This window comes from Nannospalax galili, unplaced genomic scaffold, assembly GCF_000622305.1.
Source record: "Nannospalax galili isolate Female #2095 unplaced genomic scaffold, S.galili_v1.0 scaffold789, whole genome shotgun sequence".
Classification (NCBI taxonomy): Eukaryota; Metazoa; Chordata; class Mammalia; order Rodentia; family Spalacidae; genus Nannospalax; species Nannospalax galili.
In genome coordinates this window covers 77250-86700 of record NW_008358683.1, presented here as the reverse complement: position 1 = coordinate 86700, position 9451 = coordinate 77250, and the positions used below count along the sequence as shown (strand labels likewise).

The window sequence follows — 9451 nt, the reverse complement described above, 5'->3', positions numbered from 1 at the left end:
GCCTGCATAACATACTTTTTAGTAAATATCTATATCCAAACTGTTACTTTTCATCTTCAAGAGTTTTGACAGGTTTTCCTTCAAATGTCTCTAAATCTCTTCTAAATTGTTGAATATTTTTGAGAACTATGCAAGCAAAAATGAAAGGCAAATTATGAGTAACTCTAAAATATTATGAAAATATGAAATATTTTCATAATATTTGATAACCATAATGTCTTAAGGGGTAAAAATAATACTCAGGTTCTGGCCAAAACAGCAAGTGCCTCAGGCAATGTTAGAAGCTGACATGTAAAGCAGTTTCAGAACTGAGTCTCCATCTGAGTGTGGAGACAAGAATTTAAGCAGAGACAGTGTAACAGTTTGAGTCTGAGAGACAGGAAGAATGAACATTACTCATCTAGGTCAGTGAGTCCTGAAAGGGATGGTTACACAATCTTGTTTTCATCACTTAGCTAATTATTGGGGCTGTTACACAAATACAGAGTTTAGTGTTTCCCTTTCTAATAATTTAAATAATATCATACAGAAATACCTTCACAAAATGCCTTAAATTAAGGAATTTTCATGCACTAATAGGAATCTTTAAATTCCTTTCTTGATTTCTTCCTTGACCCATTTTTAATTCAGTATCGTGTTGTTTAGTGTACATGAGTCCTGCACTTGATATTCAGCTTTATTTTTTTGTGGTCATACATAGTACAATATGTTATTTCAATTTTCCTAAATCTGTTTATACTTGTGTTTTGGCCCTGGGCTGCTGAGACAATAGCTTATTCTTAATAGTTTGACTGTAATGTTCTATGACTATCTGTTAGATGTCATTGAGTTATTTTATCAGTTAACTCCAGAGTTTCTCTATTTAGTTTTTGCATGGGTGATCTATTTGGTTTTATCATCCTGGAATACTGTTTTTATGAGATTGGGTACTCCAATCTCATAAAAGTGTTTGGTACATATATGTTTATGATTGTAGTGTCTTCTTGATCAATTGTTCCTTTGATTAGAATGCAGTGACCCTCTTTATCTCTTTGGATTAATTTTAATTTGAAATATATTTTGTCAGATATTAGCATCACTACACCTACTTGCTTCTTATTTCCTTTAGATGAATTATTTTTTTCCATTCTTTTGCCCTGGGGTTATATCAGTCATTGATGGGTGAGATATGTTTCTTGGAGGCAGCAAAAAGATAGATCCCATATTCAAATCTATCTGTTAATATGTATTTTTTAATTGGGGAATTGAAACTGCAAAAATTAATAGTTATTATTGACCAATGTTTATTAATGTCTGTAATTTTGCTGTTGAGCTCTTTTCTTTGATCACTTTTGCTTTACTGTCCTGGAATTTTTAAATTACTCTGTATGCCCTCTTTGGTATGTTTAATATCCTCAGATGGATGTATTCCTTTTGGTAGACTCTGTAGAGCTGACTAACTGGACGGAAACTGCAAAAATTAATAGTTATTATTGACCAATGTTTATTAATGTCTGTAATTTTGCTGTTGAGCTCTTTTCTTTGATCACTTTTGCTTTACTGTCCTGGAATTTTTAAATTACTCTGTATGCCCTCTTTGGTATGTTTAATATCCTCAGATGGATGTATTCCTTTTGGTAGACTCTGTAGAGCTGACTAACTGGACGTACATTTCTTAAATCTATTTTTGTCATGAAAATTTTTTCTTCTGCTTCAAATACAACTAATAATTTTTGCTGAATATAGGGTTTTTGACTATCATTTGTCTTCTTTCAGGACTTGTATGACATCAGTTAAGTCCTTCTGTTTTTCATAGTATCCATTAGCAAATCAGCTGTTGTTCTGATGGACCTTCCTTTGTATGTTACTTGGTCTTTCTCTCTTGTATGTTTCAGTGTCATTTTCTTTGTTATGTACATTTAGATTTTTGACAATTATATGACATGGAGAATTTTTTTCCAGTCCTTTGTATCTGGTGCTCTCTATGCCTCTTACGCCTTGAAAGGTATTGATTTTATTAGATTTGGAAATTTTTCTCTATGGTGTTGCTGAAAATAGTTTTGTTACCTTTGACCTGGGTAATTTTTCCTGCTCATGTACCTACTACTTATAGATTTTATCTTTTTATAGAGTTCCAGACCACTTTCATTTTCTATTTTTGGGACTAAAACAAAAAAAACAAACAAAAAAATAAGCAAAACAAAACAAAAAAAACCTATTCAAATAATAACCCAGAAACTTCCTGGCCTCCAGATCTGGCATACAGACAGGCTCAGCCTTGCCTCTGGTAAGTCAGGTTAAGATCAAGCTCACTGCCTCCCTCCCCATTTCTCTCATCTACACATACTCTCACCTGCAAACCTCTCTCACAGGCTGGCATAATTCCTTAACCTCAAATAACAAGACTAACTTCCTGATTAAGAGTATCCAATCACCCTACTATAGACCTCTAAGTCCTCACCCAGGCTGTCTCCTCACCTCCAAATTCCCAGTCTCTGGGTAAGACAGATAGACAAGCTCAGCCAGGACACTGGACACTGGTAAATCAGATCAACCTCACTGCCTCCCTACCCCATTTCTCTCACCTGCCTCCAATTCGTCCCTGCAGCTCTCTCTCAGAGGCAAGCTCCAGTTCCTTCACCTCAAGACCCAAGACTAGTTTCTGGAGCCAGATTAACTAAACACCCAACCAAAGAACCCTAAGTCCTCATCCAGGTGATTGCCTCACTGCCAAAGTCCCAGCCTCCATATCAGGCATACAGACCTGTTCAGTCAGGACTCTGACCAGTCTCCTACCCACCAAGAATCTGAAATACCCACCAGTTTATCTTCCATACCCAAACAAAAAGTAAGTAAGCTACATAAACAATATTAACAGAACCAAAATTAAATTAAACAAAAGCACAGTAGAAGTTCCTCTTGAACACATAACAAAGAACATCCATGTGCCGGGATAACAATGCAAAAACACAGAAAAAGTATGAAAAACCAGGAAACCCACGAGTCTTCAGAAGTGCACAACATTGAGAATCACCCTGTAGACCCCCAGGCCACAGAATTTAAAAGAACAATCATAAACATGATCAAAGAATTACAAGAAAACCCAAACTCAAAGAACTCAAAGAGGTAATGTATAGACTTTTGCCAGAAGCTTAAGATTATACATATATGCGGCTTAATAAAACAGCAAAAACCATTCATATTTTAAAATGTGAATTCACTAAAGATAGAGACATAGTCCATAAAACCCAAATGGAAATGAACACAGGACGGAGAGACTCAATAAACCTATTAGAAACAACAGGAAAAAGTCTAGCAAGCAGGAAGAATGAAATGGAAAACAGAACACCAAGGCTGAAGGATAAAGTTCAAGATATGGACTCCTTAAGCAAAGACTATGTAAAATTAAAAACAAAACACAGGAATGGAATAATCAGGAACTGTGGGACAACATGAAATGACAAAATCTACATATTAAAGGCATACATGAAGGAGAAGAAAATCAAACCAATGGCATTGGACAGATCTTCAATAAAATTATAGAGGAAAATTTCCCTAATTGAGAGAAAGATACACCTACAGAGATTTAAGAAGCACTTGGAATGCCATTAAGACATGATCTGAACAGAAAATCACCACGACCTACCATAGTAAAAGCATTAAATGTACAGAGCAAAGAGAGGGTAATGAAAGCTGCTAAACAAAAACAAGAATTTACATATTAAGGAAAACCCATCAGAATTATAGCTCAGTTTTCAGTGAAAACTATGGAAGCCAGAGGAGCCTGGAACAAAGTATTCTCAGTTCTAAACAACCATGGATGCCAACCTCAAATACTTTCTCCAAAATACTGTCAAGGTCGAGATTTTTAAAAATGAAAAAGTCAACCAAGATTAAAGGGCTTGCCCTCCAAGACCATGATATTTGGTGTTGGATAGATGGCAAAGTGAATAACATCATGTATTCTCTTGAGAGGATCTGGGTTCAGTTATCAGCACCCATACGGCTTCCTGCCTATAACTCAAGATCCAGTGAATCTGATTTCTGTGGGCTCCTGCATGTACCTGGTGAATAAAATTAGACACAAGAATTCACAGAAAGAAGGAAAGAAGAGAGAGAGAGAGAGAGAGAAAGAAAGAAAGAAAGAAAGAAAGAAAGAAAGAAAAAATAAAAGAGAAAAAATAAACTCTTTTAAAGCACATTATCACTTTATCATTCAGGCAATAGTCTGAACCCAGAATTTCGTCCCTTATCTGCTGTAGAATATTTTAATATTTTTGCAATTGCTGTGATACAATTTTCTGAAAATAACAACTTAAAAACATGAATAATTTGTTTTGTTTTCCAGTTCCAGAGGGACAGTTCTTCATGGCAAGGAAAACATGGCAGAAGTCAAGGAAATCATGGCATGAGCAGGATGTTAGCTGCTCTCATCACACACATGCTCATGAAGCAGACAGCAATAAAGACTTGTCAGCTCTCCTTTCTCATTTATACAGTCCAGTGCCAACGAAAAAATCGTGGCTTTCCAAGTGTGCCAGTGTTCTCACTTCAATGTATTCGAGATAATCCTTCACAGGCATGCACAGAGGTACACCTCATAGGTGACCGTAGATTCTGACAGTTTGAGAACTCTAACTAACCATCACAAGGACATACACATTACATTTCCAAATGGTTTGAAATATGAGTGCCTATTCAACCTCTAGATAAACATGTATTTTGATACATATAATCCAAAATTATAATTATGTAAAGCATATGATATATATATTTCATTTCATTAAATATGTCAGAAATACTGTTACATAAATATGTTAATTTTTAAAGTATCATTTGTGAAACATCAAACCTGTTAAATGGAAGTATCAATATCAAAATCATTAATATAAGTAACCTGAAACAGTTTGCAACAAATATATTTAGAAACAGTTATTCATTAACATATGTAATGTTCACAAATCCTTTTAAAATAAAGGATTCATGACATATAAACAACAGTTACTTAAATGTATTTGTAAGAAATTGTCACAGTGTAGTCTGTAGAGATATATGATTAAAACAATAATGATCTTTAAGAAATTTTTTACTTCTTGACTGATAAGTGAAAGGGGAATAGAAATAAATTATGTGTTACTAAGGCACCAATAGAAAATGAAACATTGTAATATACAAAACTCAGGAATGAGTGAAGCTAAAGTATTGAGTCTTAACTCCAAAGGATGAAAAAGAGATTTTTATGTTTCCTAATATAAATGTTCTTAATATAACTTTGCTCACAGCTTTCTTTATCTGTTTATTTCTAAGACTGTAGATGACAGGATTTAAGAATGGTGGTATAATGGTATAAAGTACAGACAGAATCATGTCCTGAGTCACTTCTGATATAACTGGAGGTTTTAGATACACATAGGCACCAGAGGAAAGGAATACAGACACCACAATGATGTGAGGGACACAGGTGGAAAAGGCCTTTCTTCTCTCTTCTTTGACAGGAAGCTTCAACACAGTTGAAAAGATGTGAACATATGATATAACAATGAAAATAAAGCAGCTACCACTAACTCCTATGGCAGTTAAAAGAATGAGGAGTTTGTTTGTAAAGGTGTCTGAGCAAGAGAGCCTCAGCAGAAAGGGAATCTCACAGAAGAATTGAGGGACCACATTAGAGTGACAGAAGGACAGCTGGAATGTCTTCACAGTGTGCAAACCTGCTATGGCAAGACAAAGTAGTATGGAAGCCAGAGTCATCTGAACACAGAATTGGTGGTTCATGATGACAGGATAGAGGAGGGGCTGGCAGATGGCTACATAGCGGTCCTGGGCCATCACAGTCAGTAAGAGAATCTCCATACATACACAAAAAAGAACAAAAAGATCTGTACAGCACACCCAGCCAAAGAAATGCCCCTGTTGTCAGTGAGAGAGTTGACACAGGCATTGGGGAATATGACAGAAACATAGCACATGTCTAAGATGGACAGATTCCTGAGGAAGAAGTACATGGGTGTGTGGAGGCTCTGGTCAATGGTGGTAACCATGATGGTGGTCAGGTTCCCTAGCAGGCTCCCCAGGTACATTAGCAGGAACAGAATGCTGAGAAGGAGCCTGAGCTCCCATGTCTCAGCAAAAAACCCAAGGAGAAACTCAGTCAGCATGGTGGTATTGGCCACAGTCTTAAACTTCCTGATAATCTGCAAAAGAAAATCAGCAAAAGAGTAATCGTAAAACAATTGATGAGTTACTAAGGTTCCTTTGGTGTTACTTCTATTTTCTATTAAAGGCCTGGATGTCTGCAAAAAAAAAATCAAGCATCTTTTCCTTTGGAATATATATATAGTGGTTTACATATACAGGTAGTCAAAGAGATCAGGAAGATCGTGCATTCTAATTGTATGGTCTCATGTAAACACTTTGTGTTAGTTTCTGTAATAATATCTGTGTCATGAAGTTTCTTATCTTGATGAACAGAATACTGATTATATACAATGAGTTCTTTATAAGGTCAAACAACCTGTATCAACTAGGTAATTTCTTGAATAACCCAATAAAGTCAAACATGTGGAATATCTAAAAATGTATTTGTATTTATATCTAATTTTTACACATGTGCATCTATATATGGTATGCATTCATGTTCTATGAATAAGCTTATGTATATTCATCTTTAATGTGTATATGTGTGTTTATGAAGAGGGATGGAGGGAAAATGAAAATGACTGTGAGAGACAATGACATAACAAGACACATAAGAGATTTGGAAAGAGAGATGAATTGGGCAAATGGGAGATTTTCAGAAATTATTTCAGTTTCTAGAAGGACTGAGGCCTGCAGAATTTGTCAGAATTGGTATCTCACACTTGTGCTTCCAGCACTCTGCAGTCAGAAGAAGATGACTCACAAGTTCAATGCCAAACTTGCTTCAGAGTTACAGAACAACCCGAGATACACTGAGAGGCTTTATCTCAAAAACAATTGATAAATAAATATATTGAATAAATACTGATTTATTGATGTATGAGTTATGCATCAACATTTTTTTTGGTACAGAGACCCCTGTAGCCCCAGCTGGCCTGAAACTCACCATGAGGACGAGGTGGGCCTTGAACTCACAGAGATCCACCTGCCTATGCCTTCTGAGTGCTGGGACGAAAGGCATGCACCACCGCACCTGAACAAATTGGTTTTTAAGAGATAAAAGGGAAAAAAAAGCAGAAGCCTTCTCAGAAGACAGACATGTACATAAAACCTGGAAAGAATATTTTATCAATTCATCAACTACCATTTTTCAAGTATTACTCAATCATCTCACAGAAAACTTGAGGTAAAGGATACTTCAAAGCAAACCACAATATCATTTGGCCATAGAAGACTTAGGATGGTCTTCACACAATTTTTTTAAAAGGAAAAAGCTATAGTTTCTGTAAAAACTAACTTTGATATTGGAAAAATTTGATATATTTAATTTCAAAATTTTTGATTATAAAAAAACTCATACTACATATCTGCTAAACCCTCAGGAGATGAAAGGTAAGACAAAGTATAAAATATTTCCTTGTAAAATATATAACATGTATGAAAGAACATGTGACAAAATGTTATGGTTGTCAAAGGTTGTAAAATGGAGGTAAAATAAGTAACTTAAATATTCTTAAACATCATAAATATTAAACATCCCCATTTAAGTGCTTTCCTCTCTGCATCAGTAAGTGGGAGTGGAGGGGCTTGCACAGCCTCATTGTGCTACTGTGGTTTTAGAGAAATTTCCAAGAAATTCCTATAAAAATCAATGAGCATTGCTTGAATTTTGATTATTCAATAAGAATTTCAAAATCAAATCTCCATTTTAAAATAATAATTAGTAACATCTTGTATCCTATAGAAAATACATAATCCTGATACACCCTTAGTTTCTAAATATCTCCCTAAGCTTAATATTCATATTTCCAAATTTTTTAAAGTAGCACATCAACACACATGCATGTTGTAATACTTTGTTGAAAACGTGTTAAAAGACTTGAAGATACTTCACAGTAGTATGTACAACATCAAATTTTGTATCATATAGGGTGCAGAGACTCCCCACAATGTCTATCCTCTTTATGATGAATCATGTCAAGTTCTGTATCAGCAAAAGAGTCAGAAGGAGTTTTCTGGGATGAAAATTATATGCTTACATTTTCTATAATGAAACACATACACATGTATAGCCACATCTTATTCTATTTATTTCAAATTTCATTTCAGATTTCTGATGAAAAATTATGACATGTTAAAAACAATTATTGTATGTGATCAGTAAAGTCTGTCAGTAATAAGAATCCTGTTTTTAAATAATTTGATACATTTCCTTTTTAAAAATATTTTGTTGAGCTTTTCTTCATTCCACACAATAGTTCTTAATCCAATTTAGACCCCCTTTCCCATCCATGCCTTCCATATACACCCCCACAGCAGACTGCACATATTCTGGCATACAAGGTAGAACCTATTCTGTCATTTCTCTGATTTAAAAATTAAAAATTGAAAACATTTGAATTTCATTTTCATTTTTTATTTGTGGACTTTTTTGACACGGGGTCTCTCTGTAGCCCCAGCTGGCCTGGAACTCCCTATGTACAGCAGGCTGGCCTCAATCACAGCCATCTTTTTGCCTTACCTCTTGATAGCTGGGATTAGAGGCACGCAATACCATTCTCTGCTTAATGCTAAGCAATTTTAATCTCATTGCCTTTTAAGAATCAAACACAGTTTTAAAGAAGTTATGGAAGCTAATGCAGCTAGCATATAAAATGTATATTCCTTTTATCAGGTATTTTTTTAGTATTTGTTAAATATGCTTGATATATTAAGCATCATTTATTTCTTTTTGTTTGATATTTTTAAAAGTCTCTTTCTAGTAAAATAGCAATGTGTAAAGACACAAAGCAAAGTCACAGATTCAGGAAGGGAAAAATGTTTAGAAAGACTGTTAGAAACTGAATTATGGTGTAAAACTGCACTCAAATTAATACCTTTGCAAGATTTTCTTTACATTAGACACATATGCATCTATTACACATAGTAATATGTATATACAGCAAAATATTTTAACAGTAACATCTTTTCTTTGATTTTTTATACAATATTGTGAACATTTTGCAAATATTCAGTAAATAGAAATTTGTTTGAAAATGCATACTTTTCTTCAGGTGGCATAGAAACAGAAATATAATTTCCATATTCATTTATATATGGAACATTAGTCCATCACTGCATGGTATTACTAAAACATTGAAATTGCTATAAAAATTTGACAATATTTTGATTCTTTTTTCTTAGTAAGGGCACTCCACTGTCATTACACATATCCTTAATGAAATTATTGAGAAAACATAAATGTGATTTGCTCTGATTGTCAATACTTTTAATTTGGATTCCTTTTTCTTTTTAAAATAGTGTTTCAAAAAGAAGAAAGAAACTACAGGAAAGT

The 9451-nt window shown here is 34.4% G+C and overlaps 1 pseudogene; it reads right to left on the bottom strand.

Moving 5' to 3' along the window:
* Window positions 1-5157: 5157 nt before the first annotated feature.
* LOC103724878 lies at window positions 5158-8674 on the bottom strand (annotated as a pseudogene).
* Window positions 8675-9451: the final 777 nt, after the last annotated feature.